This window comes from Eretmochelys imbricata, chromosome 9, assembly GCF_965152235.1.
Source record: "Eretmochelys imbricata isolate rEreImb1 chromosome 9, rEreImb1.hap1, whole genome shotgun sequence".
Taxonomy (NCBI): domain Eukaryota; kingdom Metazoa; phylum Chordata; order Testudines; family Cheloniidae; genus Eretmochelys; species Eretmochelys imbricata.
Genome location: NC_135580.1, coordinates 52,937,891 through 52,950,124, shown reverse-complemented (window position 1 = coordinate 52,950,124; position 12,234 = coordinate 52,937,891).

Below are 12,234 nucleotides of genomic sequence, written 5' to 3'. Positions count from 1 at the left end.
GTTCCCTGATTGTATCTCTGCTCCTGGGTCTGTTGCGCTTTCATTAAATTCTCAGGGGCAAATCCTCTGAGTGTCCTAAGGTGTTCCTGCAGTTACAATATATATGGAATTGACCCCATAACCCGAGACTCTTGTTCATCCCAGGTCTCTTAGAAGAGGTCCAAGATCCCCCTGGGTTGCCTCCCATACAACATTCAAAAGGGAGGAAACCTGTGGATGCTAGGGGTACCTCCCATACTGTGAACAGCAAGGTGGGTAAGTTTGTCCCAGTGTCTCGGCTCATCCTCAATGAACTTGTGGAGCATTGATTTCAGGATCCTGATAAATCTCTCAATGAGGCCATCTGTTTGGGGGCGGTAGACAGAAGTCTTCAGGGCCCAGATGTTCAATTGCTTACACAGCTCCACCATTAGCTGGGACAAAAAGTTGGCACCCCAGTCGGTCAGTATCTCTTTTGGTATCCAGGCGAACATTTCCAAGAGTTGTTTTATTATGGTGGTTCCGGTCGTTGAATGTAAGGGGACAGCCTCGGGGTATCAGGTTGCACAGTCTACCACCGCTAGTATGTAGCAGAACCCTGAACTGTTTTTCTCTAAGGGTCCCATCAGTGCACACCTATCCTTTGAAATGGTACTCCTACCATTCGAAGGGGGATCAGGGGCCCCTTGGATACCCCTCTGGGGTCAGTACGTTGGTGTTCTGGACAGAAGGCACATAAGTTGCTCACTTCCTTATGGATCCCTGGCCAGAAAAACCTAAGGGCCACTTTGTGTAGAGTTTTCTCCCGCCCCAGGTGTCCGGCCCAGTGCACTGAGTGAGCAAGCCACAGCAAATCATGTTGGAACTTATGTGGCACCAACAGTTGTTGGATCACTTCCTGGGTTTGTGGATCTTTGGTCATCCAGTATAGGCATTCATTGTGGACATCGAAGCAGTGTCCTTTGGGTGCTCGTTGGTTGGCGCCCCTTTCCTCTTTGGCATTGTCACTTGCTCCCAAGCACAACTCAGGGTGGGGTCCTCCCTTTCTTCCCTCAGGAAGTTCCAGTCAGCCATCAGCCATTCACTCTCCACCTCCTCCAGCATCTCTTCTCCCATGGGACATGGTCCAGGACCTCATAAAGTATCAGGGTGTTCCTCCTCCCATCCTTCCTCTTCACATTGGTTCAGGAACCCCCTCTCTTGTGATTTTGGGTCCATTTCCGCTGGCAGCCAATGCTCCCATTCTTGCATAACCTCCCCGAAGCACCACCACTCACAACCTAGGACCACGGGATATGCTAGGCCGACCCGGCAGGTCTCCTCATGACAGCCCATCTCTAGCTTTACCCTAGTGATGGGGTATGGCTGTATGTCCCCATGGATGCACTGGAGGTATATAGGGGCCTCTGTCTGATCCAGTAACTTCACTAGATCGGCCCGCATGAGCTTCTGGCTGCACCCTGAGTTGACAAGACCTGCTACTTGGGTGCCAGTGACCCACACAGGGACTATCAATTTAGGTGAGTCTTTCTTCCAGGCCCGAGTGACTGCTACCCAGACCTGGACATAGTTGCAGTCCATAAAAGGGAAATAACATCTGAAGTGCCCCCCCGGCCACACTCATAACATCGATCCTCCGTCATGGAGTTCTGTGGCACTGGTCCAAGTCCACTGAATCATAGAATCATAGAATCATAGAATATCAGGGTTGGAAGGGACCTCAGGTGGTCATCTAGTCCAACCCCCTGCTCAAAGCAGGACCAATCCCCAATTAAATCATCCCAGCCAGGGCTTTGTCAAGCCTGACCTTAAAAATATCTAAGGAAGGAGATTCCACCACCTCCCTAGGTAACGCATTCCAGTGTTTCACCACCCTCCTAGTGAAAAAGTTTTTCCTAATATCCAACCTAAACCTCCCCTACTGCAACTTGAGACCATTACGCCTTGTTCTGTCATCAGCTACCACTGAGAACAGCCTAGATCTATCCTCTTTGGAACCTCCTTTCTGGTAGTTGAAAGCAGCTATCAAATCCCTCCTCATTCTTTTCTTCCGCAGGCTAAACAATCCCAGTTCCCCTCAGCCTCTCCTCATAAGTCATGTGTTCCAGTCCCCTAATCATTTTTGTTGCCCCCACTGGACTCTTTCCAATTTTTCCACATCCTTCTTGTATTGTGGAGCCCAAAACTGGACACAGTATTCCAGATGAGGCCTCACCAATGTCAAATAGAGGGGAACAATCACATCCCTCGATCTGCTGGCAATGCCCCTACATATACATCCCAAAATGCCATTGGCCTTCTTGGCAACAAGGGCACACTGTTGACTCATATCCAGCTTCTCGTCCACTGTAACCCCTAGGTCCTTTTCTGCCGAACTACTGCCGAGGCATTCGGTGCCCAATCTGTAGCGGTGCATGGGATTCTTCTGTCCTAAGTGCAGGACTCTGCACTGGATGGGGCCTCTTCCCCTTGGGGGTCTCATGCTGGGTTTCCGCGTAGTTTCCGGGTGGGAGGTTATCCTCCGTGTCCCAGGCCTACTCTGGGGTCCCTCTTCCTCCCATTTGAGCTGTCTCTCATCTGGGTCCCTCCTGCGCCTCTGGGGCTCCCTGGTTTAGGATCTGGAAGTCGAGGGCCTTCTGTGGCTAAGTAATCCTCTACCAATGACACTGCCTCTGCCAGAGTCGTTGGTCGGTGTCGGCAGACCCACTCTTTTCCTGCAGGGGGAGGATCTGTGTAAACTGCTCGAGGACGATGGTCTCCACCACTTGAGGCCTGGTCAACTTCTCAGGTTCCAATCACCTCCAGCAATAATCCCGGAGCTGCTGAGCCACTGCCCAACGTCGTGCTCCTGGGGAATACCTCTCCCGTTGAAACCGCTGACAGAACATTTTGGGGCTCACTCCTGGTTGGACTAAGATGGTGGCCTTTACTTTGGCATAATCAAGAGCTTCTGTAGGGTCTAGGCTCCGATAGGCAGTCTGTGCAGATCCGGTTAACGATGGGGTCACCAGTGCTCTGGAGGCCAGCAGGCTGCAGTGGTGACCTGCTCAAATGTGACCAAGAAGGCCTTTGGGTCATCTCCAAGCCCCATCTTGGTCAGCCTCACTGGTAACCCTGTCAGCACATTCTCCAAACCCTGGCTCACCCCAGCAGGTGGTCCCATTGATTGTAGAAGATCCTCCATCTGCTGAATTAGCCACTCTTGCTGAGATTGGTGCTGTGCTGCTGGCTCCCTAATCAACTACTGCTATTGCTCTTGGTGCTGGGCCATCTGTTGTTGTTGTTGGGCAGCCATTTGTGGTAGCAGCTGGGCTAGTTGTTGCTGTTGCTGGGTAGCCTGCTGCTGCTGGCTTTCCAGCATCCATTTTAATATCTTATTGGTATCCATTGTGGCTGTGGGGTTTTCCTCGTATTAGTCCTCTTGGCAGGACCCAACTGATGTCCACATTCTCCACCACATTTGACGGGGGACCCTGTTGTTAGGCTGGGCCTCCCCCATTGGCCCAGTGCAGGGTTGGTACATCCCGTTTCCCAGTTGTCAGGATTCCCTGTTAAATCAGGTAATTGCAGTACGGTGGGCTCTGGACCCCTGACAGGGCCAAGCAAATAAAAAGTCAGTAGCCCTTGAGACTCTGGGCTGGGTCCGGCAAAAACAGTTGGAGTTCTGGCTCTCTGGGTAGGAGAGAACAATGGTCAGCCACCGGGCAGAGCTGCCCCCGGGCAGAGCTGGGCAAACAAATAGCCTCTGGCCCCCAAGTCTCCTGGCTGGGACAGGCTGTCGTAATTGTGGTTTTTCACCATCTGGGTGAGACAGAACAACAAACAGTCTATAGCCCCCAGGCAGGGCAGGGCAAATAATTAGTCTATAGCCCCTGAGCCTCCCGGCTGGGGCAAGCAGTTGCGCTGGGCAGAGCAGAACAGCAATCAGTCTGTAGCCCCTGGGGGGGTGGGGCAGGACAAACAGACAGTTCATGGCCTCTGAGCCCCTGGGCTGGGACCCAGAGCAAAGAGCAGCCACACCTAGTGTTCTGTGGGGAGTGGTAGGGGAACCTGGCCGCTTCCGCTCCATCGGGTTCCGACCCATGGACCTATGAAGCCAGGGACTTCCCTGCTACGGGTTTAGGCATCGGCTTCTACTACATCCCCTGGGTCACTTCCTACCACAAGTTGTGTCCCAGGCATCTCCTTGGCTGGTGGTGGCCTGGCATCCCCGTCTGTCTCTGCAGTTGGCGAGTTCCCATAGTGTAGTCCAGGTCCATAGGCTCTACTGCTCAGAGCATCATTGACCCCTCAGGAGAAGCCTGCAGTACACATCCTTCCTACTTTGCAGCCACCCCGACTGAGATGGGCTGCCTCCTTTTATCTGGCTCTTCCACCTGCAGCATGTGCAGCAGGGGAAAGGGGAAGTGGCCTCCTGGGACCACAGTTATTGGTCCATCCCCATTGGTCCAGTGTGGGGTTGGTATATCCTGTCACAGACCCATATGGAGCCTCATTGACTTCAAGGGCTTTAAAACCCGACAGTACTAATCTGATAGGAATGTGCCACTTTAAAGGCAAGCACAGTAAGGAACACAGGCTGGACTTGACGTGATCAAGCTAGTATGGGGTAGAAACTGCACTGGTTGTGTTAGCTGAGGATCTCCTCCTAGCAATGGATGAAGACAAAGTTTTTATGCTGATTCTTTTAACCCATCTGCAGCCTTTGATACAGTTGACCATGAGATTTTGTCGTCTCCCTTGCAGACACTAACAGGGGTGGATGGACCTGCTCTTGCATGGCTCCATTCTTATTTTTTCAAGACCAAATCATGGTAATGAGCAACTGTTCGTCTGCCCAAGAGTGTCCGGGGTGATATTGTCACCTTTTTGCTCAGTGTGTATGTCACTGCCAAGAAGGCTAGTGATTGTCACACTGTACATTTCCATCCCATCTGGCCCAGCCAGAGCAGTGGAATTACTCAGTGCTTAGATGAGTTTGGGGTTTGGATGAGACCTAGCTGGCTGCAAGTCAATCCAGACAAAACTGAAGTAAAGCTGTCAGAAGAGCTGGGGGAAACAACAGCAACAGCCTCCTTCCAAGGGGGAGTCTAGCAGCCATTTGCAAAGCAGGTGTGAATCCTGGGAGTGCTGCTAAACTCTGGGCTGTGCCTGGGTTCCCAGGCAGGGGCTGTAGCCAAGAGTGCTTCTTTCTGTCTGTATCTGACAAGACAAATGCAGCCTTTCTTCTGCAATGCAGGGACTTTGCCATGCCTTTGTCATCACACTCTGCGCAGTCTATGCCTTGGGACCATCGGACCCTGAAGCTAGCACAGAATGGAGCTGCCAGCTTATTAAGTGAGTTTGTGCACTGGGAGCACATTAGACCAGAGCTGCATAGTCTGCATTGGCTTCCAATGAGCTTCGGGGGAAATTCAGTTCTTTGAATCTATGAATGTTAATTTCACAGTACAAAGCCCTTACTGGTTTGGGACCTGGTTGGCTCAAAGCTTGCCTCTCTCCCCATGATACACAGTACCGTTGAGATCGGCAATCTGAATGGGAGGGAGCTGCTGGCAGGGCATCCTCTGTGAGGGGGCCTCCTTTCTGGAACTTATTCCTCTTTCTTGATCAACCGGAGCCCAGATTTGTTCACCTTCCATTATCTTCCATCCGTCGTTTCCCCCTTTTTGTTATGGTGCCCGAGAAGGGGGTGGGTGGAGATGGGTCTATTTAGGGGCAGTCCTTTTGTCTCTGTTTATGCTGCTATTTTTAGTATATGGAATGTTTGTTCAGTCCCCTGGATAGGTGCCTGTAAATGGATTTTAAAAAACAGAAATAACAATGAAGATAATCTTTACCCAAAAGGAAGTTTTCTGCTTTCCCAGTGCACAGGATGGAGGAGTTTCCATCCATTCAGCTAGCAATATTCTTCTAAGCATCTCTCCAGAGCAGAGGCAGAGCTTGGATAGTACACAGGATGTACAAGTGATATAGTTGTGTGATATCTCACTGGATTAGTGGCACTCACTCCTAATTTAGAAATTATTTCACTAAGAGTCCTCCTGTAAAATGACAGCTGACTGGAAGTAGGCTTTTTTTGAGGTGTAAAAATATATAATCTTCCCCCCAGTATTTTTCATTATTTGCATGCCTGCCCTTCCTGGATCTGATGGGAAGCAGCAGTGTTGAAAGGTTCTTACTGTGGCATTTCCAGTCTGAGCTTGAAGATCTAAGTGTCCAGACTTTGGGGTGATAAAATGTAACAGTGTCCGATGCTGCTTCAAATGGATGCTGCTAATGACATGACGAAGTTACAGTCCCTTCAAGGACAGTTAACCATCTGCTTTTCTTTCTATATTGTATTTTGGAGAGGCAACTTTAGACTCTCTCTAGTTAAGGTTGTTCTAGGGTCCCCAGGTAAGCCCAAACCAAAAAACTCTAATGCTTTCAAATCATTAGAATTAACCAGTAGTTTCAATGGCAACCAGTATGAGACCTGAAAATCATGATTAGTAGGAAATTAGGAGTGGGAAATTTTGACTTCAAAAGCCTTAATGGCACCTATTAACATTTACAAATTAGCCAACTTTTTTGTTTCCCTAATTCTCCCCAACAATTTCACCACACTGCAAACCTCATGTAAAGGAAAGTTTTCTTATTGGCCTGGGCAGTTTTCATGGGCACGGATGGCAAAATGCTTAAAAAACTTATATTTTCTTTAAAATTCTACACAATTCTCCACAGGTGAAGGCAGCGGGCAGGAGAATGTAATTGATGACAGGCCCAGATGAGAGCTCTGGCAACCTGAGCTCTGCCCCCACTTACCTGCCAAGGTCCCTTCCAGATGGAGGGACTTGAGTGGCTTCATTTACTCCATTTTTTGCAAAAACTTTGACTGCCCTCTGATACCAAGTAATCAAGTTGTGATACTCAGGGGTGCTAGCAAGAAACTAGTCTTTATTTCCCAGTTGCAGTCACATGACATGCATTGCGGGTTAAAAAAGATTACAACCCTGTCATATCACAGGAGGCAGCAGCCTCTGTAGCTACTCATGCAGGTACATTGTCTCCTGTGCTCAAACCCAGAAGAGGGGAAGGTGGCATGGGGAAGCCAAATGCATTCTCTTGTCCTCCAGATTCAGTTCTTAGTGATGTCACTGTTGGATGTGGGATCTGCAGATTGATGCTTGAGCTGTCACATAGAATAGCCACATGAGCAGTTATTTTTTTATCAGTTGATAATTACATTGCGGTTGTGCTTAGCTATTTCAACCATGTCAGGATTCCTACTTGTGCTAGATGCTGTACAACACAGAGTAAATGACATTCCCTTCCCAAAGAGCTTAGGAGAGACTTTCAAAAGCATCTAAGGAATTTAGAAGCACATGACCCAGTGACTTCTAATGGGACTTGTGCTCCTAAATCCTTTAGATGTTTTTGGCCTGTGTTACGATGATCATAATGGTCCCTTTCTGGCTTTAAAATCCATGAGTCTGTGAATGTCTCCCCCATACAGGTCAAAATATAGCAGGTGGATGAGAAAAACATGGGTGGTGTGGGGGGTAACAAAATAATAAGACATTTTAGCATAGACTGGCTATGTGTGCACTTCCCAGCTAGTCAATAGCAGTGGTCGCAACTCAGCCCCAGTCTAGCTGTTATCTCCTGGTGGTTTTCTGTAGGCATCACTGCAGGGGTGAGTGTTAAGGGGGGACATGAAGAAGGAGAAGGTGATGACTGTCTGGATTTTGACTGGGAGTTTTTCCCCTATGTAAGGTAACATCTGTATAAATGACTTGGCCTTAGCATTTAAAGAGTCCAGTTCATAGCTCTACATAGCTTTGGGCTGGTTCCGGAAAGGTACATTGTGTGACTGTGGCTACACACTGATGGAAAATGGAGTTTTTATACCTAACCCCCTAGCAGGCTATGCTAAGCCATCTACTTCATATTCCAACTCACAGGGGGCCTGTCTATATTTGGTTGTAGATGGGTGCTCATGGGAGGCTTGGTGAACTTCTCATTGCTATCTTTCATTAGCATTTGCCTTCCCTCTGTTTCTGGCTGCAAATGCAAGTATTCCAGTTTCCTACTAACTGTTCCTCTAGCAGAAGGTAGTTTGGTGCAGTGTTCTAATGGGTCTTCTTCCAGCCTCAGGTTTAGTCTCCAAATTGTTAATCCTCCTAGTTTTGCTTTCATACAACTGATCTGTGCCTTTCACCTATTGGAAATCTTTGTATTTATCAGGAACACCAAGATTTATACAGCATGGTGTCAGATTACACATCATAAATTTACTGAGGTGTTTTACATATGTAACCCTTCTGCCAGGCGGAGCCAGCAGCAACCAGGGCTGGGTTCAATATCTAGGGGTTCCTTTTCAACGATATAACACAGAACCAGCTTGAGCCCCCACTTGGTAACCTGGGGAAATTACACACCATCTCTGGGCACCGCTGTGATGTTATCTGATTAAAATATGACCACTATTGCAACCACTGTTATGTATTTGCAGCAAATCTTGCACAAAGTTTGTCAAATGAGGTGTCTATGAAAAGGTTATGATTTGCTGGTTATGATTATGCTATCTGTATGTGTGATAAATGAAAAGGGAGGGTAGCTCCCTTTTATGGATAGCCAACCAGCCAGTTAGCTATAAAATCCCTCTTAGTAGCTGTTCTGTACTTGCTTTACCTGTAAAGGGTTAAAAAGTCTCCCTGCGATGCATACATTAAAGGAAGGGAGTGGGCACCTGGCCAAAAGAGCCAATGGGAAGGGTAAAACTTTTTAAAATTGAAACAAGACTCCCCTTTTGTCTCTCTGTTGTTGTTCTCGGGAAGAGGCAGAAAGGGCTACAACTATGCTGTAAGAAGCTTGGGCCAGGTAAGAAAAATCATCTGAATCATACCTAGAAACTACTCATTTGAAACCCTCAGATATGTAAGTAGAGCAGGAAATGTCTAGGAAGATGCAATTAGGTTTATCTCTTTTTATTTCTTTATGGCTTGTGGATTCCTCTGTGCTTACCCCAAATGCTTTTGTTTTGCTTGTAACCTTTAAGCTGGACCTCAAGAAAGTTATTCTTGATGATTAATCCTTGTAAGTGGTTTTTTTTAAAATCTAGCAATAGCTTAAGTTTCCAGATGTATTTTCTTTCTTTTTGTTTTTAATGAAATTTACCTTTTTAAAGAACAGGATTGGGATTTTGTGTCCTAAGAGGTTTGTGCACATGTTGTTTAATTAGCTGGTGTCAGTAGCTGGTTTCCTTTGTTTTTCTTTCTCAGCTCTTCCCCTGGGGGTGGGGCGGGGGAGGGCTTGAGGGTACCCCACAGTAGGAAATTCCCAAGTGCGCCTTCCTGGGTCCTCAAAGGGGTTCTGCACTTGGGCGGTGGCAGTATCTACCCATCCAAGGCCAGAGAGAAGCTGTAACCTTGGGAGTTTAATACAAGCCTGGAGTGGCCAGTATTAATTTTTAGAATCCTTGCAGGCCCCCACCTTCACTCAAATTGCCAGAGTGGGGAATCAGCCTTGACATGGTGGCAGGGCTCATTTTGAACCAGAGGCACAGACCTCAGGATTTTTAAAGGACACATTTTTCCTATTGGCAGCCTGCAAAGCCAGGACGTTTTTTTCTTTCTTTCTTTTCTTTGCTGCCTGAGGGGGAACAGGCCGGCAAAGGGTTCAGCCTGCAAAGCCAGGGAGTCCAACAAGCAGGTTTATTTTCTAGCTTCGTGGCAAGGAAATAGCTAGGCTAGAGTAGGGCAGCCCTGCGCATGAGGTTTCAGTTGGGCACCGAAACCCTAGAGCAGCCAGTCTTCCCAAAGCAGCACGCCAAGCCCAGACATCCAGCTCCATGACAGAAATGCAGGGAGGGGATGGGGAACTGGAGATTTCCCAGGAGGAAAGGGTCGGCCCTCCCCCATCCTGGATCAAGGTGCCAGGATGGAGGGATGCCCTTAACCCAGGCCGAGTTCTAACTGTGGAAGACAGGACTTCCTTCCTAGAGATGAAGCACTTGTAGGCGGAAGCAGAAGCAAAGCACTTGGAAGCAGAAATGAAGTGCTTGGAGGTGGAGGAGAGGAGAGAGGTGAAGCGCTTGGAGGTGGAAGTGGAGGCAAAGCACTTGGAAGCGGAAATGGAGCTGAAGCGCTTAGAGCTGGAAAAGGCTAAGCTGGGTCAACCAGGTAGCCCTAACAGTTCTTCTCCAGGTACCGCTCCCCATTCCAAGAAATTCCCCACATAAAAGGTAGGCGATTATACAGAGGCCTTCTTAAAATTTTTTGAAAGGGCCTGCCTTGGGTACAGCATCCTTCCAGACCAAGATATGGTGGATCTGAGGCCACAACTCAGTGGACCCTTAGCAAAGGTGGCAGCTGAAATGCCTAAAGCACACATGAATGAGTACGAACTTTTTCAACAAAAGGCCAGAATCAGAATGGGGCTAACACCCGAGCATGCCCGTTGGCGGTTCAGAGCCCTGAGGTGGAAACCAGACCTGGCATTTTCCCGACACGCCGACCACATTGTAAAAAATTGAGATGCCTGGATATCAGCAGCAAGTGTTAAGTCTCTGGAAGATCTGTCTCCCCTCATACAAATGGAGCAGTTCCTAGTGGGTGTTCTTGAGGAAATAGAAAGGTACATCCTAGATGGGAAGCCCAAAACTGTAATTGAGGTGGAGGAGATCAGAGCCAAATGGGTGGAGGTGGCAGAGAAGAAGAAAGCTAGTAGTGTTTTACCAATAAAATAAAAACCAGCAGGATTTTATTAAAGGGGAAAAGGCAAAATGCCACATTTATTGTGACTATAGAAAGACATACATATATTCTTTAAACAGTGGGGAGGAACAGGTTAAATCAGACCAGAGGAGACTCTTAGACAGGGTCCCCATTGCCTTGCTAGAACAACTATCTCCACCCCTTTTACTTTCACAAGGCTCTGGCATTTGAGCCCCTGGCTTAATGAGGTCCTTTCAGCTGAGGGTGACCCCCTCATTTGGGACAAGTTAAGCACAGTCCTTCTTCCCTGAATTCATACAATAATGCCAACAAAATTGGTAACCGCATTTTCACTACCCCTGCATTCAGTACTAAAGTGATTTGTAACCCAACACCAGCCAGAGTTGATTATTTTGAGCAACACCGCTCTATCTGCTGGATATCTAAGCAGAGTAGGTGTGTTCATGTAAATACAGTTTGCTCCTGAATGAATTCTCTCCCCCCTCCCAGCTAGCTATCAGGGAGAATTTATTCCATTCATTTAGACCCTGTTTGCATCATACTAGCTGCGCTAAGTACTGTACATTTAGTAGTGACTTAGCTGTGGAGGGTACAATAAGTGTCCTTCAGATATTAAACAAGAAAAAGACATTGCAGGTTGGCAATGTTTAAATGCTATGCCGGCACATAGGCACATTCATAGTACCAGAAATGTGTGTGTTAGTTTTGGATAAATTGACAGAAGAGTCTTAGATTTTAAATGGTCAAAGTAGACTTTGAAATTAATCATTTCCTAAGAATGGGAGAAGTTCAGACCTCTCTTTATAACATATTGAGTCACTTTGTCTGCAGAGCAAACATGCTAACAGTACTGTTCAACGAAGGGAGGTATATGGGCCAGACCTTTCTGAGCATTTGGCAATTTTTGCACTTTGAAGTAAGCTTCATCATAACCAGATAGGGTAGAAATTGTATTTCTGGTTGAAATTCTCTGCAAAACACTTCAAATTGATGACCTCCAGGGCTTGACCTGAGAACACATTCCTTCTCAACTAGCAGAGACAAGGATCGCATTGTCTTGTCTGCTTGGGACAGTCCTGCCTTTTCAATAGGGATGGAAATGCTACATGAAGCACGTGAGCAAAATTGGCTGGCAAAGGTTTATCAAAGCACTGGAGCTGTATGCTAACTCCAGGGCTCACTGTTCTGTGAGTAATTTAGAAATGGGAAAGACCAGGCCCAGACAAAATGCAAATGCAAAAAGAGCAGCACTTTTAATTTACACTGAAAACACTGAAAATCTTATGTGAAACCTCTACGAACTGTGTGCTAAGCAGAGTACTAGCTCTAGGGCTGGGATTGAATGAGGTTCTGAATTTAAGGCACAGGAGGAGAGCATAAGGCTCAAAGGCCTTGACTGCTAGCAGTACTCAGAGGGCATCCAACTCTACCCCTCATGTACATCAGTGTAAACAGCCCCATTCCTGTGGTGTCCCAGAGACTGAGTGAGATCATCTCCTGCTGAAGAGACACTGGCTGTAGCTAAATGCAGACA